General features: G+C 36.3%; 1 protein-coding gene across 7 annotated transcripts in view; it reads right to left on the reverse strand.

Moving 5' to 3' along the window:
- Positions 1-18,907, reverse strand: part of RIN2 (Ras and Rab interactor 2) — a 230,083-nt gene that overhangs the window by 163,229 nt on the left and 47,947 nt on the right. The gene's annotated exons all lie outside the window — the stretch shown is intronic.

The following is an 18,907-nucleotide window of genomic DNA, read 5'->3' on the forward strand; positions in this document are numbered from 1 at the left end:
TGAGGGTAAGGAACACTTGTCCATAAGCTAGAGAGAGACGGCTGCCCCAAGCATGTGAAGACTCCCCTGCAGAATGGGCAGATAAGAATAACTGGATCCAACAGCCACAAAAGCAGTGGAAGCAGGTGCTGTGGACTGCTAAGAGCTTGGGAAGACCAGAAAGATGCCAAGTCACCCGCTGGGTGACAGCCAGCCATTCTGACCTTGCTCTGCCACTGAACTTCAATGACTGGAAGAGCCGGTGAAGCTGATGACAAATCACAGATCTGCCTTATTTAAATCTAATTCACATGCAAGTCAAGTCATCCCCCTGTGATGCCACTGCTCCTTTTCCAAAACAAAGGACAAACAACTGGACTAAGCCCTTAAATCAAATATGTCATTCTCTCCCCTCTGGGAAATATTCCCTAAATAACCTTCTACTTCACATTCATTCCATTCCACCCCAAAACATTGTGACAATATGCTACCTGGACTAAGCCCTTAAATCAAATATGCCATTCTCTCCCCTTTGGGATATTCCCTGAATAACCTTCTACTTCCCATTCCATTCCACCCCAAAACATTGTGATAATATGCTACCTGGGGTGAGAGCTCAGGAAATGGTGATAGAAAAACCTTTTCAGTTTTAATCCTCTTCCTCCAGACAATTCCTTCATTTTGCCAATTAGCATTTGACTGCTCCACTAAAGGCCACTGAGATGGCACAGTGGAAAGAGGGTTGACCTTGGAGTCAGAAGAACCTGAGTTCAAATCCAGTCCTAGAACTTTTACTAGCTGTGTGACCCTGGGCAAATCACTTAACCCTCATCTGTAGTAAAATGAGCTGAGAAAGAAATGACAATTGTCATTTCCTTCTCTAGTTCATTTTACAAATGAGGCAACTGAGGCAAACAGGGTTAAATGACTTGCCCAGGGTCACACAGCTTGTTTCTGGATCAGATTCCTGGCTCTGCACTCTATCCACAAAGCCACTTGGCTATCCCACAAGAATGATAAATGCAGCACAATACTGAAAATAAAGAGGAGATATTTTAAATGTTCACCTGAGGTCCAGCATCTTTGCAAAAAAAAATTCCCAAATGGGGTCACAACAAAAAACTCTGCTAATGCTGCTGGGCAAATCCTCTCTTCTCCCTTTAGAAAGTGAATTTCTTTGTCAGAGACTTTGTTTTTGCCTGTTTTGTACCCCTAACACTTGGCATAGTGCCTAGGGATACAATGATGATATTGATACTAATGATGAAAGCAAAATAAAGAATTTTATCTTATTCATAAAAACCATGGGAAGACTTATATGAACTGAGAGTACCACTGGAAGAATATATGTCCAATGGCTCTAATAATATAAATGAAAACAACAAAATGCTTTGAAACTCAGATTGATTTATTCCAAAAACCAATTTTGAATCAAGAGCAAAGAAAGAAGCATAACTCCTTTTTCTTAGTAGAGAGGTGGGGGAATAAAGACTGTTACTCATAGTGCTTTGTCAATTGAGTTTTTCTTAAATTTTTCTTTGAGCATTCAATGAGGTCTTGAAAGGGGTGAAGATATGTTGGGAAATGGTTTTTATGTTTTAAAAGTAGTATAAATGAGAGATATTATTTGGAGTAAGGAAAGATCCAGTTTCCAGAAATACACTTCAATCTAAAAGCAGATTTGTTTATTTCAACAAGAAGAATGACATTTTACCTACCAGCCAAGTGCTATAACTGAAAAAAAGGTCAGATTCAGAGGGAAGGAAAAATAAATTGGAAAAGAAATTCCCATTCCCATTTAGATCTGTCCTGGATGATCATAATGAGAGCACAGATGCACAGAACAACAGAGTAGTTGTTTGAATTGCCTGCCTTTCTCATAGAAGCTCCCTTGTTATTGAGCTTTCACCTGTATAGATTATTAAGGGGTCATTCTGCCCTCTCCTTCCTTTCCTAAAGTGATCCATAGCAAGGAGGAGTATTAGGCTTCTTGAAATGCTACTAGGCAAGGCCAAATATCACTGGCTCAGTCATGCCAAGGAGCTGACCTTCAGTACAAAAAAAGAGAGGTCCATAAAAATAGTCAGGAGAATCTGTAGGGTCATACTATATTCAGTAAAAAATTGTTCATGGTCTGGCTTTTATATTACTGAACCAGATGATAGAGGTTCATAGCAGTCATTGAAAATGAAAGATGAAGCTAGTTAAAGAAGGTAACCTTCAGACCTAATGTTGTTGGCACAATTGGCCTTGGACAGAAAAGTCCTAGTAGAAGAACTGGTTCTCATATAAATGAAAATTTCCAAATAAATTAGGATCACAGAATTTAGAACTGGAAGAGACCTAGAAAAACATTCATTCCAAGCCCGTTCTTTTGTAGATGTATAACTGAAGCCCAAAGAGGATTAAGTGAGGTACAAGGTATTAGGTAGGAAAAAAGCAATCAGGATTTAATAAGTCAGGCCCTCTGGGCTCCAAGTACAGGGCTTCCTCTTTTCAGGCCTCTCTCCATTATCTTACTTCCCAGATACAAGAATGATTTTGTTGTCCTTTAGTCCTTTTCAATCTTGTCTGACTCTTCATGACCTCACTTAGGGATTTTTGGATACTGGAGCGGTTTGTCATTTCTTTCTCTAGTTCATTTAATAAATGAGGCAACTGAGGCAAATAGAATTAAATGACTTGCCCAGCTTGTGTCCGGGTCAGATTCCTGGCTCTGCACTCTATCCACAAAGCCACTTAGCTATTCCACAAGAATGACAGCTGCTGAGTAATACTGAGAGTAAAGAGGAGATATTTTAAATGTTCACCTGAGTCATTCCTGTTCAGCACATCCGCTTTCTCTGATGATATCAGAGAACTTGGGTTCAAATCCCACTTAACTTTGTCCAATCTTAATCGAGTCAGGTAACTTCCCTTGGTTCTAGTTTCCTTATTTGAAAAGGAGAGAGTTGGATTAGATGATCTCTTAGGTCCCTTTGGGCTCTAGATATTTGATTCTCTGACCTAAGACTGAGTGTTAAATGAATGATTATCAACCAGGTTTTACAATGTCTTGATAATGCTTTCCAAAAGGACAACTGGCTGATATGCCAAATTCAGTAATCTTCTGATGAAGAGCAAACAATGGAATTTAAGAGCCCAAAGACTTCAGTACAGTTTATATCTATCACTGATCTAACAAGTTACCTATTCTCTTTGAATGCTGCCTCATTTGTTTGTTTTTCAATTTTTATCTTCAGTTTCCAATTCTCTACTGTTTCCTCATTTATAAAATGGGAGGGGGAGGGTAAGACTAGATCTCCAAGGTTCCTTCTAGTTCTGAATCTCTGACCATTTAAAAGTCCCCCAAATTAATTTTTCTCAAATATGTAAAGAAAGCTTATGCTTTTCATTTCATTTTGTTCGTCTTATGCCTTTTAAAGCCAAAATGTACAGCAGTCTAATTATGAGGCCAAGGATGCCATAGAAAAATCACATACAGGAGTTCAGAAAGAAAAAAGAAGACTTGTATCAAACTTTATGCTTTTGAACTGACTGGAGAAAATACGGAGATTTTGTACAAGGCAAGAATCTGCTCTTCTAAGATCCTGCCATCAAGTGCTTTAAGGATAATCTGTTGTTTTAACCAAAATATTTTCCATTTTCCTTTTATGAAGCAAAACTGAGGAAATATTAAAATGGGGGATGAACAAAAAAAATCACCTATGAGATAGAATGATATGGTGAAAAGGATATTTGTATTGGAATCAGCAGACCTAGGTTCAAATTCTACCTCTGATTCTTGTGTGATCTTTTTTTTTTTTTTAGGTTTTTGCTAGGCAATGGGGTTAAGTGGCTTGCCCTAGGCCACACAGCTAGGTAATTACTAAGTATCTGAGGCCAAATTTGAACTCAGGCACTCCTGACTTCAGGGCTGGTACTCTATTCACTGTGCCACCTAGCAGCCCTGATTCTTGTGTGATCTTAAGCCATTTAATTTCCCTCAGCCTCAGTTTCCTCATTTGTAAGATGAGGGAACTGAATTAGGTAGCATCTTAGATTTCTTTCAGAGGTTGCTAGATGGCTCTGTGGATAGAACACTGAGCCTGGAATCAGGAAGACCTGAGTTAAGATTTGGCCTCAGACATTTATATACTGTGTGGGCAAGTCACCTAACCTCTGTTTGCCATAATCACTGGAGAAGGAAATGGCAAATCACTTTAGTATCTCTGTCAAGGACAGTATTGGCATGCTATGGTCCTTGGACTGAATGACTGAACAACAACAACAAACAAGATCTCTTTCAGCTTTAGATCTGTGAACCTATGCTAAAACATGTGCTGTTTTTGTCCCCAATAATGTAATATTTAATATAATAACTTCTTCCTATAAGGACCAAAAATACTTCACCATGTAAACTAACAAAGAGAAGTAACCATTTTAATAAATCAAAAAAGGCACTTTTTGCTTCTTAAAGTGGTGTCTACATTCTAATTACTGGTAACAATAATTCACATATTTTCTGGGCCATATAAATGACCATGAATAATTAAAACTTAATTACCCTTAACCGATAAAGCGCCTGGTTCCCCCAATTCCTAAATTTTTAATCTTATTCTTTAAATGAAGCATTGATCTGCATAATTAGTTTGCCACCACTATCATTAGTGTATATTAATGAGTACCTTCTTGCCCTCCAGGTCACTGTCAGAATTGACACGTCAAAATTAAGCACTATACAAAAGGAGCAGGAAAAGAAGAAAGCAGGAACAGATTATGAAGAAGATACTAGATATGGAACCATGTGAATGACTAAACTTTGTTATGGACCACTGTAGGACTATCAGAAAGTGATTTAATCTCTCAGGGCCTCAGCTCTCATCACCTCTCAATCAAATGAGAATGTTGAACTAGATGCACTTAATGTCTCTTTAGCTAACTCTTAATCCTATAATTCCATGAAAACTTAACATTTTCAACAATGGATGGAAGAATTTGATATATTTACCATTTATTTTTTTTTATAAATAATTGCTTCTAAGAAATCACATTAAACAGCAGGTTCTAAAAGGCCAAGCTGACTCCTGAGTCAGGAAAACAACTTCTACTTAACAACACAGTAAAAAGCAATAACTTGAAAGGATTTTATATTTCTGATTGACTAATTAACTTTATTGACCAATCATGACTTTAGCAGTCCATTGATGATCTATGCTACCCTTCTCTTGATAAAGTGATAGACTCAAGGTGCAGATTGAAGCATGCATTTTTGGATAAGGATAATTAGGGATATTTGTCTTTTCTTTTTCAATGGAGATCAAGAAGAGAGGAAAAAAAAATCAGTACATGTTAATCAGGTTTATTCTGTCCAACTTCCTTACTTTAAAAATTAAAGACAATTATAAACATGTTATTTGAGGAAATCTTAGACAGTTGGTTAATGAAAAGAATCTTGGACATTTTGTTAGTGAATGACAGAATTGCAAAGTCTGATGATATCAAGTCCAACACCCTTACAACCACATTATAGGGTCAATATTAAATTGTGAGATATCCCTAAGCAAAGAGATGACAGGATTCTACATCAATTAGACCTTTCATTTTGACATTAATTATAGGTAAGCTTTTAACTTTTCCTATTTAATGTAGAATTATCTAAATTATGGGAACAAGTCTCAGAAAATATATTGGTATGCTAACTTGACCCCAAATTATAATCAATAATGTGCTAAAATGCTTTTTATTAGGGGTTTGTAACTAATTTTAATTTTTGATTGTTTCTGTTTAAAAGGGTTTCCTTCATATCAAATGTTCAAAGATTTTTTTATTTTTCTCCTCTCCCTAAAATAGTGTATATTCATGAGAAATTTGATCAGGATTGATCCTAGTGTGTAGCCACCTCAATCATTTCTTTTGTTTTGTTTTGTTTTGCAAGGCAAATGGGGTTAAGTGGCTTGCCCAAGGCCACACAGCTAGGTAATTATTAAGTGTCTGAGACCTGATTTGAACCCAGGTACTCCTGACTCCAAGGCCGGTGCTTTTTCCACTATGCCACCTAGCTGCCCCCCACTACGCCACCTAGCCGCCCCAACCTCAATCATTTCTAATATTCACCTTCTACCTCTCACTCCCTTACACAGAACCATTATCACTTACAGTTTTCCTACAAAGCCTCTTCGTTATTGTTTTATTTTTGAATTGTAAGGGAAGACAAATGCTTGAAATCTCTCTCAACAAAGGGAATCATTTATCTTTTTTAACATCAAAGTTACTTTCCCTTCAAACTAGGAAGATTAATAATACATAGTACAAACTAGCATCTCCATTATAAACCCCATGATAAGATTGATGACAAGCTTCTATTCTTCAATGAACGTTCACATTGTGTTCTTTCTATGATTATTTGTCTTTCAGATCTATTGCAAAAACACAATTGTGATCTACCAGATCTCTGCTTCCAAGGGCACAGATAACTTGGTGTGAAGAAAATGAATCAGGATTCACTGACAGGAAAACAGCTATGAATCACACTCCAAAAAGGAGAGGTTCAGATGTGTTCAAACCACAGGCATGCTCCCCTAAATGCCACACTGGCTATGTCACTCTAACTTCTGCTTTTTCATGGAAAAAAAAAGAAGTCATTTTCCAGTTAATGAAAACAAACTTTGAATGTTACCAAGCTTACCTAAAATGTCCTCAAAATAAATTTACTAGGCTTTAATGATAGCACACTCAAGAGAAAGCTCTGACTTAGGAATTTTGTTGTCATGCTTTTGTGACATAAGACAACTAAATAAATCAAAATGTAACTAAGAACTTGGCATCTATCACTGTGAAACAATACTCAATAAATCACTTATTCATTTTTACCTAGTCATAAACATCTATCTTCTCCCTTCTCCTTCAACCTTCAAATGAACAAACTTTTAACAAACTGTTTGATTTCTAAAGTTTTATTTGAATCATATTTCTACCTTACAGAGAAAAGAGTGCTAAAAGTGCTTAAATATGTTTATTTTGTTTTTACTTACAAGTGTGCAGAAATGAATGAAAAAGTTTTTTTAGGAAGGACTTACCAAATATTATGTATATATCTCTCCAGGGTGTACTCCTGATTCTATTACTGGATTTTCTCTACACCGTCCCCTCACTCTTCTTCATCCTTTCAGATTCTTTGTAATGTTGCCTTCTCCCAAGGACCATCTATATTTCTGCTTGTATTTGTATTACTTGAGCATGTTTTGCACATGATAAGATCTTACTAAATACTTTTTGACTTGCCTTAAGTATTGGGGATATAAACACAATCCCTGAACACAAAGACTTTATTCTGATAGGGAGAGACCACACAATTAGGAGAATGGTGAAAGGGAAAAGGAGCTGTGATCTGTGAGATACTACATAGGCATCAGGCAATGCAAAGACACAATCATTCTAGAAGTAACGATAGCCTTGATTTGGTTAAAATTTTAAGAGCAAAAGGTAGAAACATGTCAGAAAAGGGGTAGCACACATGGGCAAGTCAATTGGCGGAGGTCAAAAAGCATGCATGGTTGGGTTTGGGACTGGCTAGGCAGAGTAAAACCCTGCTACAAAATAACTGATGTTAAGCCTGGGAGCAACATAATGGCCCCCTAATATCCACTTGGTTTCTTTCTTTTTGGCTTTTCAGATGAAAAATTCTGCATTCGGTTGGAATCCCTTTCATTTACACCTGTCTCCAGTTAAAAGCAGAGAGGTGGTAATGTGAGGAGAGCTCTGGACCTAGAGTCTGTAAGACTTGAGTTCAAATATGGACTCAGAAACTGAGTCCTTAGATACTAGTTGTATAAGTCATTGCTATTTGCTTCAATTTCAATAATGATAAAATGAGGCTGTAATAGCAATCAATTCAATTTATGGAGAACATTGAGATAATAAAATAGTAGCTCAATGGACAGGCATCCCTCAAGGGGGAAGGTGGGGATAGAGTTGACTTGGGAATTTCCTCACCCTGGGGCCTCTCTCTCCAAATAACTGTTTGAGGCACAGATTCTCCACAATATCTCACTTCTCTGCCAAAGCTCAGTCCTTCCTTACTCCTCTAAGATGTGCTAAAAATCCATGCTGGCTCCAACCTCCATCTTTTGTCTTCTGGGATTTTTTTCCTGCGGTCTCCCATGCTTAGATTGTTTTCCCTCCTCCATTCTGGCTGGTGTATCCCTATCCATAGGTGAATCTAAATTAAGTAAGACTCATAACTTTTCAAAGTGAGGGTCGGGAATTTGAATCCCTATTCTTCCCAGCACAGAGGGCTGATGAAATAACAGGTGGGGAAGTACCAGTTCTCATGACTGACAGTAGCAGGAGGCTATAGGACTATCTTAAAGAAGGTGGTAATTCAGAGGCAAATCAAAGAAAGATTGCAACTTACCAAAAACACCATTTAAAAATAGCAGTCCTGAAAACCTCTGCAATATATTGCCAGTCCACTAGGTAGAAAGTTCATTGGTCTAGACATAAGCAGGTTTTGACAGGCCTTTTTTGATCTATATTCCCTAGTTTAATTTGAAAAAAATTCACTGGTGAATAGATGTCTGATAAATTCCCTCTTGATTTACCACAAAAACCCTCACTCCCCATTTTAAAAAAAAGTAAGAAATGAGAGCACCACTTTAAAAATTTTTTTTTCCTTGTTGTTTCAATATTACAATTTCCTGTTCTGATCTATTAACAAGTTTTTCAATTCACTAAGATTTGAAATTCATCCTTCAAATAAATAACTCTTGGGAAGCGTTTCTATAAACATGTCTAGTTTTCTAAACTGACGTTTTTCATTCCAAACTTGGAAGATTTCTTAAATGTGCAGAAATTCCTGCCAGGAATATGAAGGAAAAGAAAGTAAGTGCTGGATTTGTATTTTAAAGAATTTCTAAATCGACAATACAAAGTATGCATTGTCTTTTAAACCTATTTTCTCATTTTTAAAATGGTATAGTATTTGCACATCTTATCTCAGAGTTATTGTAAAGTAATGATATATAATGGAATGAATACTGGATTTGAATTTACAAAAGACCTAGGTTTTTATTTCACTTCTTCCAGGAGGTGTAGTAGATTGAATGCTAGGACTGGAATCAGGAAAACCTGACTGAATCTGAGTTCAAATGTGACCTTGGATATTTACTGGTTGTGTCTGAGCTAAACACAGTAACTTGCTTACAAGTGATGTAGACAAGCTCTTTAACTTTGGTTTGCTTCAGTTTCTTCAATTGTAAAATGGAGATACTAACAGTGTCTACCTTCCCAGGTAATTTTGAGGATCAACTAAGATATTTGTAAAGCTTAATTTATAGGCACCATGTAATTGTTTATTCTCTTCCTTTCCCCTTCTCCAGAAAAGAAAACTCTGAGGGGAAAGAATATATAGGAGAATGTGACCAACAGTAACAAATGCTATGGAAAGGGTAAGAAGGATGGTGCTTGAGAAAAGACTAAATTAAGAAATCATTGATAAGTTTGGAGAGAGCAGTTCCAGTTGTATGAATAGTTCAGAAATTAGATCACAGAAGATTCAGAGAAGAAAGGAGAAGGAAGTGGAGGTATCCAGGATAAATAGCTTTTCTCAGGGAGTTTAGCTGAGGAAAGGAGAAAAATCAGATCACAACTAATGCCATCAAGTTGGGTTTTTTAACATTTTAGGAATTTATGGCATAATTTTGGGCAGCAAGGAAGGAGCAAGTGGCCATAAAGATTCTGAATATAAGTAAGACGCATCATATTGAAGAGGTCTACCGGAGAAGATGGCAGAGGAAAGAATCAAAAATGGTGGCAAAGTAATTGACCTTGGCAAGAAGGGAAAACTCTTTATCCAACACAGGAGTCAGGATATAGTGCGGGAAGATTTTTGAGTGATTGATATTGAATGAGGTGGAGGGAAGAAGGAATTCTCTTTGCGAATACTTTCAGTTTTTTTTTTTCATTTTAATATGAAGTTGAGTAGATGAGGATCAAAGATGATCAAGATGGTAGACTAGAGGAGAAAGGAGACTTGGTACAGCTGCGATGGGAATGCGATGGTAAATCAACCAAAAAGGAGAAGAAGATAATATCTTGCTATAGTGAAGGTCCAGTTGAAATTAGACAACACAAATTTGTACTTGACCCAGTCATCATGGTTTTATGGTTTTTCTCCAACTCCCTTTAGTAGCACATGAAGAAGGATGATGGAGGTAATCTAGAATTGGGATCTGGCAAATTGAGATGAGCAATAAGGCAAAATAACGAGGAATTTAGAAGAAAATAGTGGAGAAATGAATTGGTTCATCAAGGGCTCAAGACAGAAAAAGAAGAGTATAGTTGGTGCATGATTATGATGAGAAAAAGGAAATTTGGAGTTTGTGAATGTGGAAGTAAAATACATGTGGGTGATTGCAAGAACAAATATGATCATATTTCTGAGACTGAGTTTGAACTCAGGTCCTCCTGACTCTAGGGCCAATGCTCTATCCACTGTACCACCTAGCTCCCCCACTCTCTTATTCTCTCAATCTAAAGAATCCTATGAAAACATAATTATCTGGCAAAGTAAACAAAGGGTAGAACTGAAGAACTGGAAAATTCTTGAAGTGACTGAACAAAAAAAAACACAATGTGTTTTCCTTTAACTAACAGCTAGATTTTTTTTAGGTTTTTTTTTTTGCAAGGCAATAGGGTTAAGTGGCTTGCCCAAGGCCACACAGCTACGTAATTATTAAGTGTCTGAGGCCAGATTTGAACTCAGGCATTCCTGACTCCAGTGCCAGTGTTCTATCCACTCCTCCACCTAGCTGGCCCATAGCTAGACTTTTTAAAAACAGTTTTATGTATTTTATTCTGTTTTTTATTTTTCCCTGGTTAGATGCAAAAACAAGTTTCAATATTCACTTTTAAAACCTTGAGTTTTGAATTCTCTTCCTTCCTTCCAAATGCCCCTCACTAAGAAAGCAAGCTATAAGAAATGTCAAGAAAAATTAAGTTTAAAAATTGCTTTAATCTTTGAGTCACTTATATTCCATTTTCAGAGGATAATTTGACTTAACAACAACTAATTCTTATATGGAACTTATCATATGCCAAGCTCTGTGCAAGTATTTTATAATTAACTCATTTGAGCTTCACAACAACACTGAATAAAAAATTAGTAAGGAAATCATTATGGAATAATATATGTCTAGCTGAAGATTTAAAATGTACTGTATATTTTTATCCCTATTCAGAGTAAGATATATATATTTTTTAGGGTTTTTTTTTATCTTTTTCAAGGCAAATGGGGTTAAGTGGCTTGCCCAAGGCCACACAGCTAGGTAATTATTAAGTGTCTGAGACCGGATTTGAACCCAGGTACTCCTGACTCCAGGGCCGGTGCTTTATCCACTGCACCACCTAGCCACCCCAGAGTAAGACATATTTAGAGCTGGAAGAGACCTTATGTACTCAGCTGATGTATGCTATATCTAACTGTATCTACTCCAGTCTCCTCATTTTGCCAATAAAGTTGAAAGAGTTCAAGTGATTTGTCCAAGGTCACAGAGGTAGTTGTTATTATTACTACTATTATTAAGAGCCCAACTACTACTACTTACCATTACTATTACCACCATCATCACCACCACCACCGCCACAATTATTACTTTAACCATTTACTATTTTACATAAACACTAAGATTTGAGAAGAGCTTTAGATATATTATCTCATTTGCTACTTATAACAGTCCTGTTATATTATATATATATATGTATAATATATCATTATGCTATTATTATTATCCTAATTTTTATAGAAAAGGAAACTGAGGCAGACAGTGATTAAGTGACTTGTCCAGGATCACAAAGAACTTGGGGTATAAAACTCAGGTTTTATCAAATCCAGGTCCAGAGTTCTAAATGCTTGGAAAGATTAAGTTATAAACAGTGTTCCTTTGCTGGGAATTCAGAATTCTTTTCATTATAATACAATATCCCCTTAAGAATTAGAAGCATTTGTATAGTAGAGATATGATACCATTGTATTTTAGGGGGAAATGATTTTTTTGGTGTATATTTATATGCATGGTCTGAAAGAGTATTATAGTCCAAACATAATGGCTTGTGAGATCTGATTGTTAAATTTTCAGTATGAGCATTTATATTTCATAAATTGACAATTTCCACAAATTAGGGCTTGATTTACTGTTTTGTGGATGATACAGACTTAAGAAAGAGATGGAAAAAATAATGCAAATTAATAATGCTGATTAAACTGAAAATTTTGTCATATATATAAATATTTTCTCCTCTGTTAAAACATTTATCAGCATACATATTTATTTCCTCTATAAATACTGCTAAGTTAAATAGGAGTACTGGAGAAGGTTCAAAGAATGAAGTCATCAATGAGAGTGAATGGCTGTTGACTAGAGGTTAAAAATAATAATTACTCTCATTTATTTTTGCAAAGTACTTTTTATCCTCACTTGAGCCTCACAATATCCCTGGATCCAGTTTATATTAAAAGAACTAGATGACTTGTACTTGAGGGATATGAGGGATTCCATATGAAGAACATATTGAAAGGTATGGACAAGAATCAAACATGGTGAGGACTAAAGTGGCTTTGCATTGGTCAACAGAGTCTGATGAAATCAAAGATCAATTCAAGGTGGGAAAGGGCAACTGCACAAGGACATTCTCTAAAAAAGCAACCCATACAGAAGCAAAAAAATACCACCTCTCTACCCAGCTTCATTTCAACTAAAAAATTATCAAACATCAAAGATGATCCACCGTTGAACAGATCACCCCATCCATGTGAATCATATGTGTGTTTGAAAAGATATCAGGGTATTGAGTAAAGCATGTCTAAGGGACTTAGTCCATTTTAGAATCATGTTTGGAACTGGAAGGGGCCTTAAAGATCACTTAGTACAAACTTCTCATTTTACAGATGAGGAAACTGAAGCCTGGGAGTTTAAGTGAATTACCCAGATATTGAGTTCCTTGAGAGCAACCACCATGTCTTAAACTTTTTTTTTCTCATTCCTACAGTCTCTTTCAGTCTGACCATGTAATCAATAAACAGCTAGTTGAAGAGAGATCAGGGACTGTGGTTAGCAGGAATTAAGAGGCTCTAGTTTTCATTCTTAAATAAACCAAAGTCCCACATGTGGGATCTCTATGGTCTCATTAAAAAGAGCTTTCTGCTTTTTACTAAAGACTCAATATATTTAGAGTAAGAGAACACTGTACTAGAAAAGTATTAGAATAATATTATTGGAAGACTATTAGAACAATGGATGGAGTCTTGAGTACAGATCAAAGCTTACTATTTTCATTTTTTCAATTTGTTTTACCTTTTATTTCCCCTCTCATTAAAATTTTTTTTTGTTCTGATTCTTCTTTGGTAACAAGATTAATATGGAAATATGTTTAACAGTTATACATGTAAAACCTATATCAGATTACTCTCTGTTGGGGAGGGGTGAAGGGAAGGAATGGGAGGAGAAAAATGTGGAACTCAAAACCTCACCAAAATATGATGGTTGAAAACTAATTCCGCATGTTGTTGGAAAAATAAATAAATAATTTAAATTTTTTAAAAAAAGAAAAGAAAAGTGGATGAGATTAAAAAGCTTAGTATAGAAAAACTCAGTGCTGGGGGCAGTGACTTTAAAACTGTCAGCCAGATGATGGCAACATTTGCCTTCAGTTGAAAATGGGGAGCAGAGACCAGAAAGATTGGAAAATTCATTATCACTGGATAGAGCTAGAGGGATTGCATTTCAGGTGCATGGTATGTGTGTGTGTGTGTGTGTGTGTGTGTGTGTGTGTGTGTGTGTGTGTGTTTGTGTGTGTGTGTGCACATTAAGGAAGGGCAAGGCCATAGAGAAGGTGGGAACCCTAGGATGTGTAAGAAAGGAAGCTAACAACAATGCCTCACATTTCGAGTCTTCAGAATCTGTAAACATACATCTCATAATCACCCATTAGGCAGGTAATGAGACTAAGACTCAACGTCGTTAAGTGACTTGAAAATAATCACAGGACTAACAACTATGGGCTAACGCTGAAGGCTGGGTCTCCTGATTTCAAGTTCAGGACTCTTTAAATCAATAGTAACACAGTTTAGATGGTGCAGTGAATAGAGCATCAGTCCTGGAGTCAGGAGGACCTGAGTACAAATCCAGCCTCAGACAAAAATTACTTAGCTGTGTGATCTTGGGTAAGTCATTTAATAACTCCATTACCTTGCAAGAAACAAAACAAAAAAGAGTAACACAGTCTAGCACAAGAGGACCATTGGGTTAAGAGGAAAGGTGGTGATTTAAATCATTTTATATCAAGTATGATTTTATAGCAAGGAAGAAAGTATTTAGGAACAAATTTCACCAGAATTCAATATTGTTCCTGGTGTCCCATATGTCCCTGGAATATGAATCTAGTGCCCTTGTGCTAATGTAAGGGGAGTCATAGCAGGTAGGGCTTTGGTCAACATCACATACATGGAAGATGCAGTTTATCTCAGATATGCCAGTTCTCTAATGCTGCTTTGGAGCAGCAAGGATTCTGGTGATTTAGCAGTCATTCAGGAAATTAGCTAAGACCGTACTGTAAATATTGAAAACTAACAGATAGCTGGCTCATAAACAATCCTTCCTCCTCCCTCAATATTACAAAGTGATGGAAGTAAGACTGACCCTAACTTTTCCATATATTTCTTCTCTAACCTCTTTTCTTTTTTAAAAGTCATCCTTGATGTTCGTTTTAACATAATTCAGTCCTGAGGTTATCTTTCTTATTTCAATGCATCTATTACATTGTCTCTTAACCATAACATTATAGATTTGATGATGATGATGGTTTATCTTTTGTTTTCAAAGAAGACCATGACATCAGGGAGGTAATGCCATGACAAGCACATGAACTAGATTGGGGGCGGGGGGTGCTGTGCTAAGCCACCAGCCTCACTTTCTCCTCCAGAACCATCTGGGTCCAATGGCCACATAGAAATCAGGATGACTGGAAATGGCCTTAGTGCAGTGGATAAAGCACCAGTCCTGGACTTCAAACCCTACCTCACAAACTTGACACTCACTAGCTGCGTGGCCTTGGGCAAGTCACTTAAATCAGACTGCCTCAAATCCAGGGACCTCTCCATTATAGACTGAAAACTGAAAGGGATCTTTTAGAGGTCATTTAGATCAATCTTATTGTAGAGATAAAGAAACGGGCTCACACAGGTTAAGTGACTTGCAAGTGGAAAATTCAGGATATGAACCAAGGTTATCTGGCTGCAAATCTAGTATTCTTTCAATTACATCATGTTACTTTAATGACTACCTTAGATTAATTCCTATTTTTTCCCTTTACTTTGCTTGAAACTATCTTCTGAACTGTTGTCCAGGTATATGTTCCTCTTTTGCATTTGCTCAGTTGGAACCATTTGAAGCAAGATAATATTTGTGTATATGAAACAGATGTTCACCAATATTTGTGTATAAGACATTGATGTTCACCAATATTTGAAGCCAATTTTGCATGACTTTTACAGCATCTTGGAATTTTGTATATTTTAGCTACTGAATCGATTTCATTATTAGTTCTGAAAATTTTCCTAACATAAAAATCAAAAGATATTTTCAGAGTGTTTAGCAGGTCCCAAGGGCAAAGTAACACTTACTAAATTAACCTTAAAGCCTCATTAATTTTCTTGTTCTGCCATCAATTAATATTTCGGTTTTAAGCAAAGATGTTATGTTACATGCACTAATATCTTGAAAGTTTTTATATTGAATACTCTATAGCTCAACAAAGATGATTGTTGGGTACAAAGGATACGAGACTAAGCAATCAGTTGGTTCCAATTCAGAGTTCCTTACTCTAGTTCCAGTTCAGAGTCTGTTACTATGTGTGACCTTAAGCAAATCACAATATTGTGTGGTCATAATCATTATTGCTAACATTTATAAAACATTTATTTTATATCAGATGCTGTGCTAAGTATGTTTTACAATTATTATCTTATTTGATCCTCTTAACAACCCTGGGAGTGCTAATATTATATCCATTTTACAAATAAGGAAACTGAGGCAAACAAGGTTTAATGTACTTAGGGTCATACAGATAGTAAGTGTCTGAGATAGAATTTGAACTCAGGTCTTCCTGACTCCTGGCTCAATGCTCTACCTACTAAAGAGCATCTAGATGTTGTTTGGGATTATCACTTCCTTATTTTGGATATTATTCTTTTCTTAATGCAACCTATGACTGAATTAACCTTTTTGACAGTTTTCAGACATGACGCATATGATGCATGTCACCCTTTAACTTGCACCCTTTAACTTCTTGTTTTTTACACTTAACATTTCTTTTAGTCCTATCTCCCTATCTCCCTTACATTCTAAGGAGGATGGTTGACCTCTGAGTCCCTATGTATGTGTGTCCCTTGTTCTGATTCCACATACTCAACAAGCAACTTTCAGACTTGTAATTTGGTCAGATTATGAAGGAGAGAGAGAGAGAGAGAGAGAGAGAGAGAGAGAGAGAGAGAGAGAGAGAGAGAGAGAAAGAGAATTAAAAACAACCTCGTGGCCTCTCCCTAATATCATTCTTCCTTGATCATTAAAGTCTGAACTCTAAGAGAAGAGGGAAAACACCATTTCCAAATTTGTAGGATTAGGGCAGAATTAGGCAAAATATCTCTTACACTAGTATAAAAACAGAGAACCAGATTTTTCTCTGAGCAGTCCTTTTCTATTTGAAACAGAAAACTTATTCATTCTTTTGTCTATGATGATCCCCCCCCATTTCAGAACATCCTGAAATGATAGGGCTTAAAGGTGGAAAGTGACACCAACCATCACTGTCTGATCTCTTCATTTTTTTAATTGATATTTTATTTTTCCAATGAAATGTTATGAAAGTTTTTTAACATTCATACACAAGCATATGCATATTTTAAATTTCCATAATTTCCTTCCACCCTCCTCCCCTCAGCTGCGAACAATAAGGTGAATATTGTATCTACATATCAGTATTTAACATGTTTATAGATTAGTCATTTTTTGGTATGAGGAATTACAATTAAGGGAAAAAAGAAAACCATGAGATAGGAAAGAAATACATAAGAAATATTTTTTAAAAGTGAGTGCAGTGTTCATTCAAATTCTGTAGATTTTTGCTTTGTTTTGTTTTGTTTTTCTTCCTTTGGATGGGGATAGCATTGTCCATAGCAGGTTTCCTACAGCTATCCTAGCTCTATGAACAGCTGAGAGGAGCTGCTTCCCTGGAGGTTTGATCTCTTCATTTTTTAAAGAGGAAGAAAGTGAGGTCTTGAAAGGTTAAGTCACCTATGTAAAGTTACACAAGCAATGAGGAAGCTAGCTCAGTAAGAGTATGAAAGAGAGAGAAAGACAGAGACATAGAGATGGGGGGGAGGAGAGGGGGGGAGAAAGGGGGGGAGGAGAGGGAGAGAGGGGGGGGGGGAGAGAGAGAGAGAGAGAGAGAGAGAGAGAGAGAGAGAGAGAGAGAGAGAGAGAGAGAAAATGAAAAAAAAAACAAATCCCTAAACCCTGACAACCTATTAAGAATGAATGAATGAATGAAACAATGAAACAGATGAATACAAGATATATTTGGTGAGGCTAAAATTAGCAGAATTTCAAGATTAATTAACTATAAAAGACAGGGAAGAATCAAAGGTTGTTACTATTATTGTTCAATCATATCCAACTTTTCTCAAACCCTACAGATCATACAATCCATGGGATTTTTCTTGGCAAAGACACTGGAATGGTTTGCCCTTTCCTTTTTCAGTACCTGAAGGCAAACAAAGGTTGAATGGCTTGTTCAGAAACATTCTGCCTGAGGCCAGATTTGAATTCTGGTCTTCCTAACTCCAGACCCAGCATTCTATCAAGTCTTTAAGCTGCTTCCAATACTTAATAAACATTGTAAATTGGGTGAAGGTTGGTATTATAGACAGAAATAATAAAGTCGAAAGGAGAGATTTAATAGACAAGTAATAAACTCATTTAAAGGCATATTAAGGTTTGTGAGTTTTTTGGGTAGCACTTAAGAAATTTTTTTTATTGATTGAAAAATGAAAACTAAATAACTCAAATTTATAGTCTAGTAGTAGTACATAGTTATAAAGAACTTATAAATAATTCCTAATATTTGTGGCCTTTAGGGCTATTTCCAAGACCCACACATTTGATGATTATAATTACCAGATAATTTTTTTGCTTAAATAATATTTTCCCCAATTGCATGTAAAAACAGCTTTTAACATGAGTATTTTTAAATATTAAGTTCCAAATTCTCTCCTTCCCTCTCCTCCCCACTCCCAGAGACAATAAGCAATTTGATATAGGTCATATGTGTAGTCATTTAAGTGGGAATTGTAGTTGAAGCCAGAGGAATGAATTCAATTAATAAAAGGATTGTAAAAAGAGGAAGTTGGAAGGACAAGGTCAGAAATTTGAGGAGTAACTAAAGTATCAAGGGAGCTTTGAAGGTAAAGTGAAGGAAAAAAGAAGGAACAAGAAGAGGTGGAGGAACTAGGAGCAGGTGTTGGCTCACATGTGAAGAGAGAAATTATAGATTCATGCAATCTTAGAATTGGAAGACACTTCAAAGTCCACTATTACAATGATATCTGAATATGAATCATCACCTTTACAACATTTATGGCAAGTGGCCAACTAGCCTCTAATGAGGGAAACCCATCGCTGACCTTGGCAGCTCATTTTGCCTTTGGATAGCTCTAACTGGGAGGAAGTTTTTATTTGCATCAGGCCAAAATCTGACTTTTTAATTTCTATCTACTATTTCTAGTTTTGTTCTCCAGTACCAAATAGAATATGGGAACAGTGTATTCTGTTTCTGGAATAACTTACTACCTACATTTTTTTTATGTTTCTGAATTATTTGTCTCTTTATCTCATCA

Source organism: Macrotis lagotis, chromosome 1 (genome assembly GCF_037893015.1).
Source record: "Macrotis lagotis isolate mMagLag1 chromosome 1, bilby.v1.9.chrom.fasta, whole genome shotgun sequence".
Classification (NCBI taxonomy): Eukaryota; Metazoa; Chordata; class Mammalia; order Peramelemorphia; family Peramelidae; genus Macrotis; species Macrotis lagotis.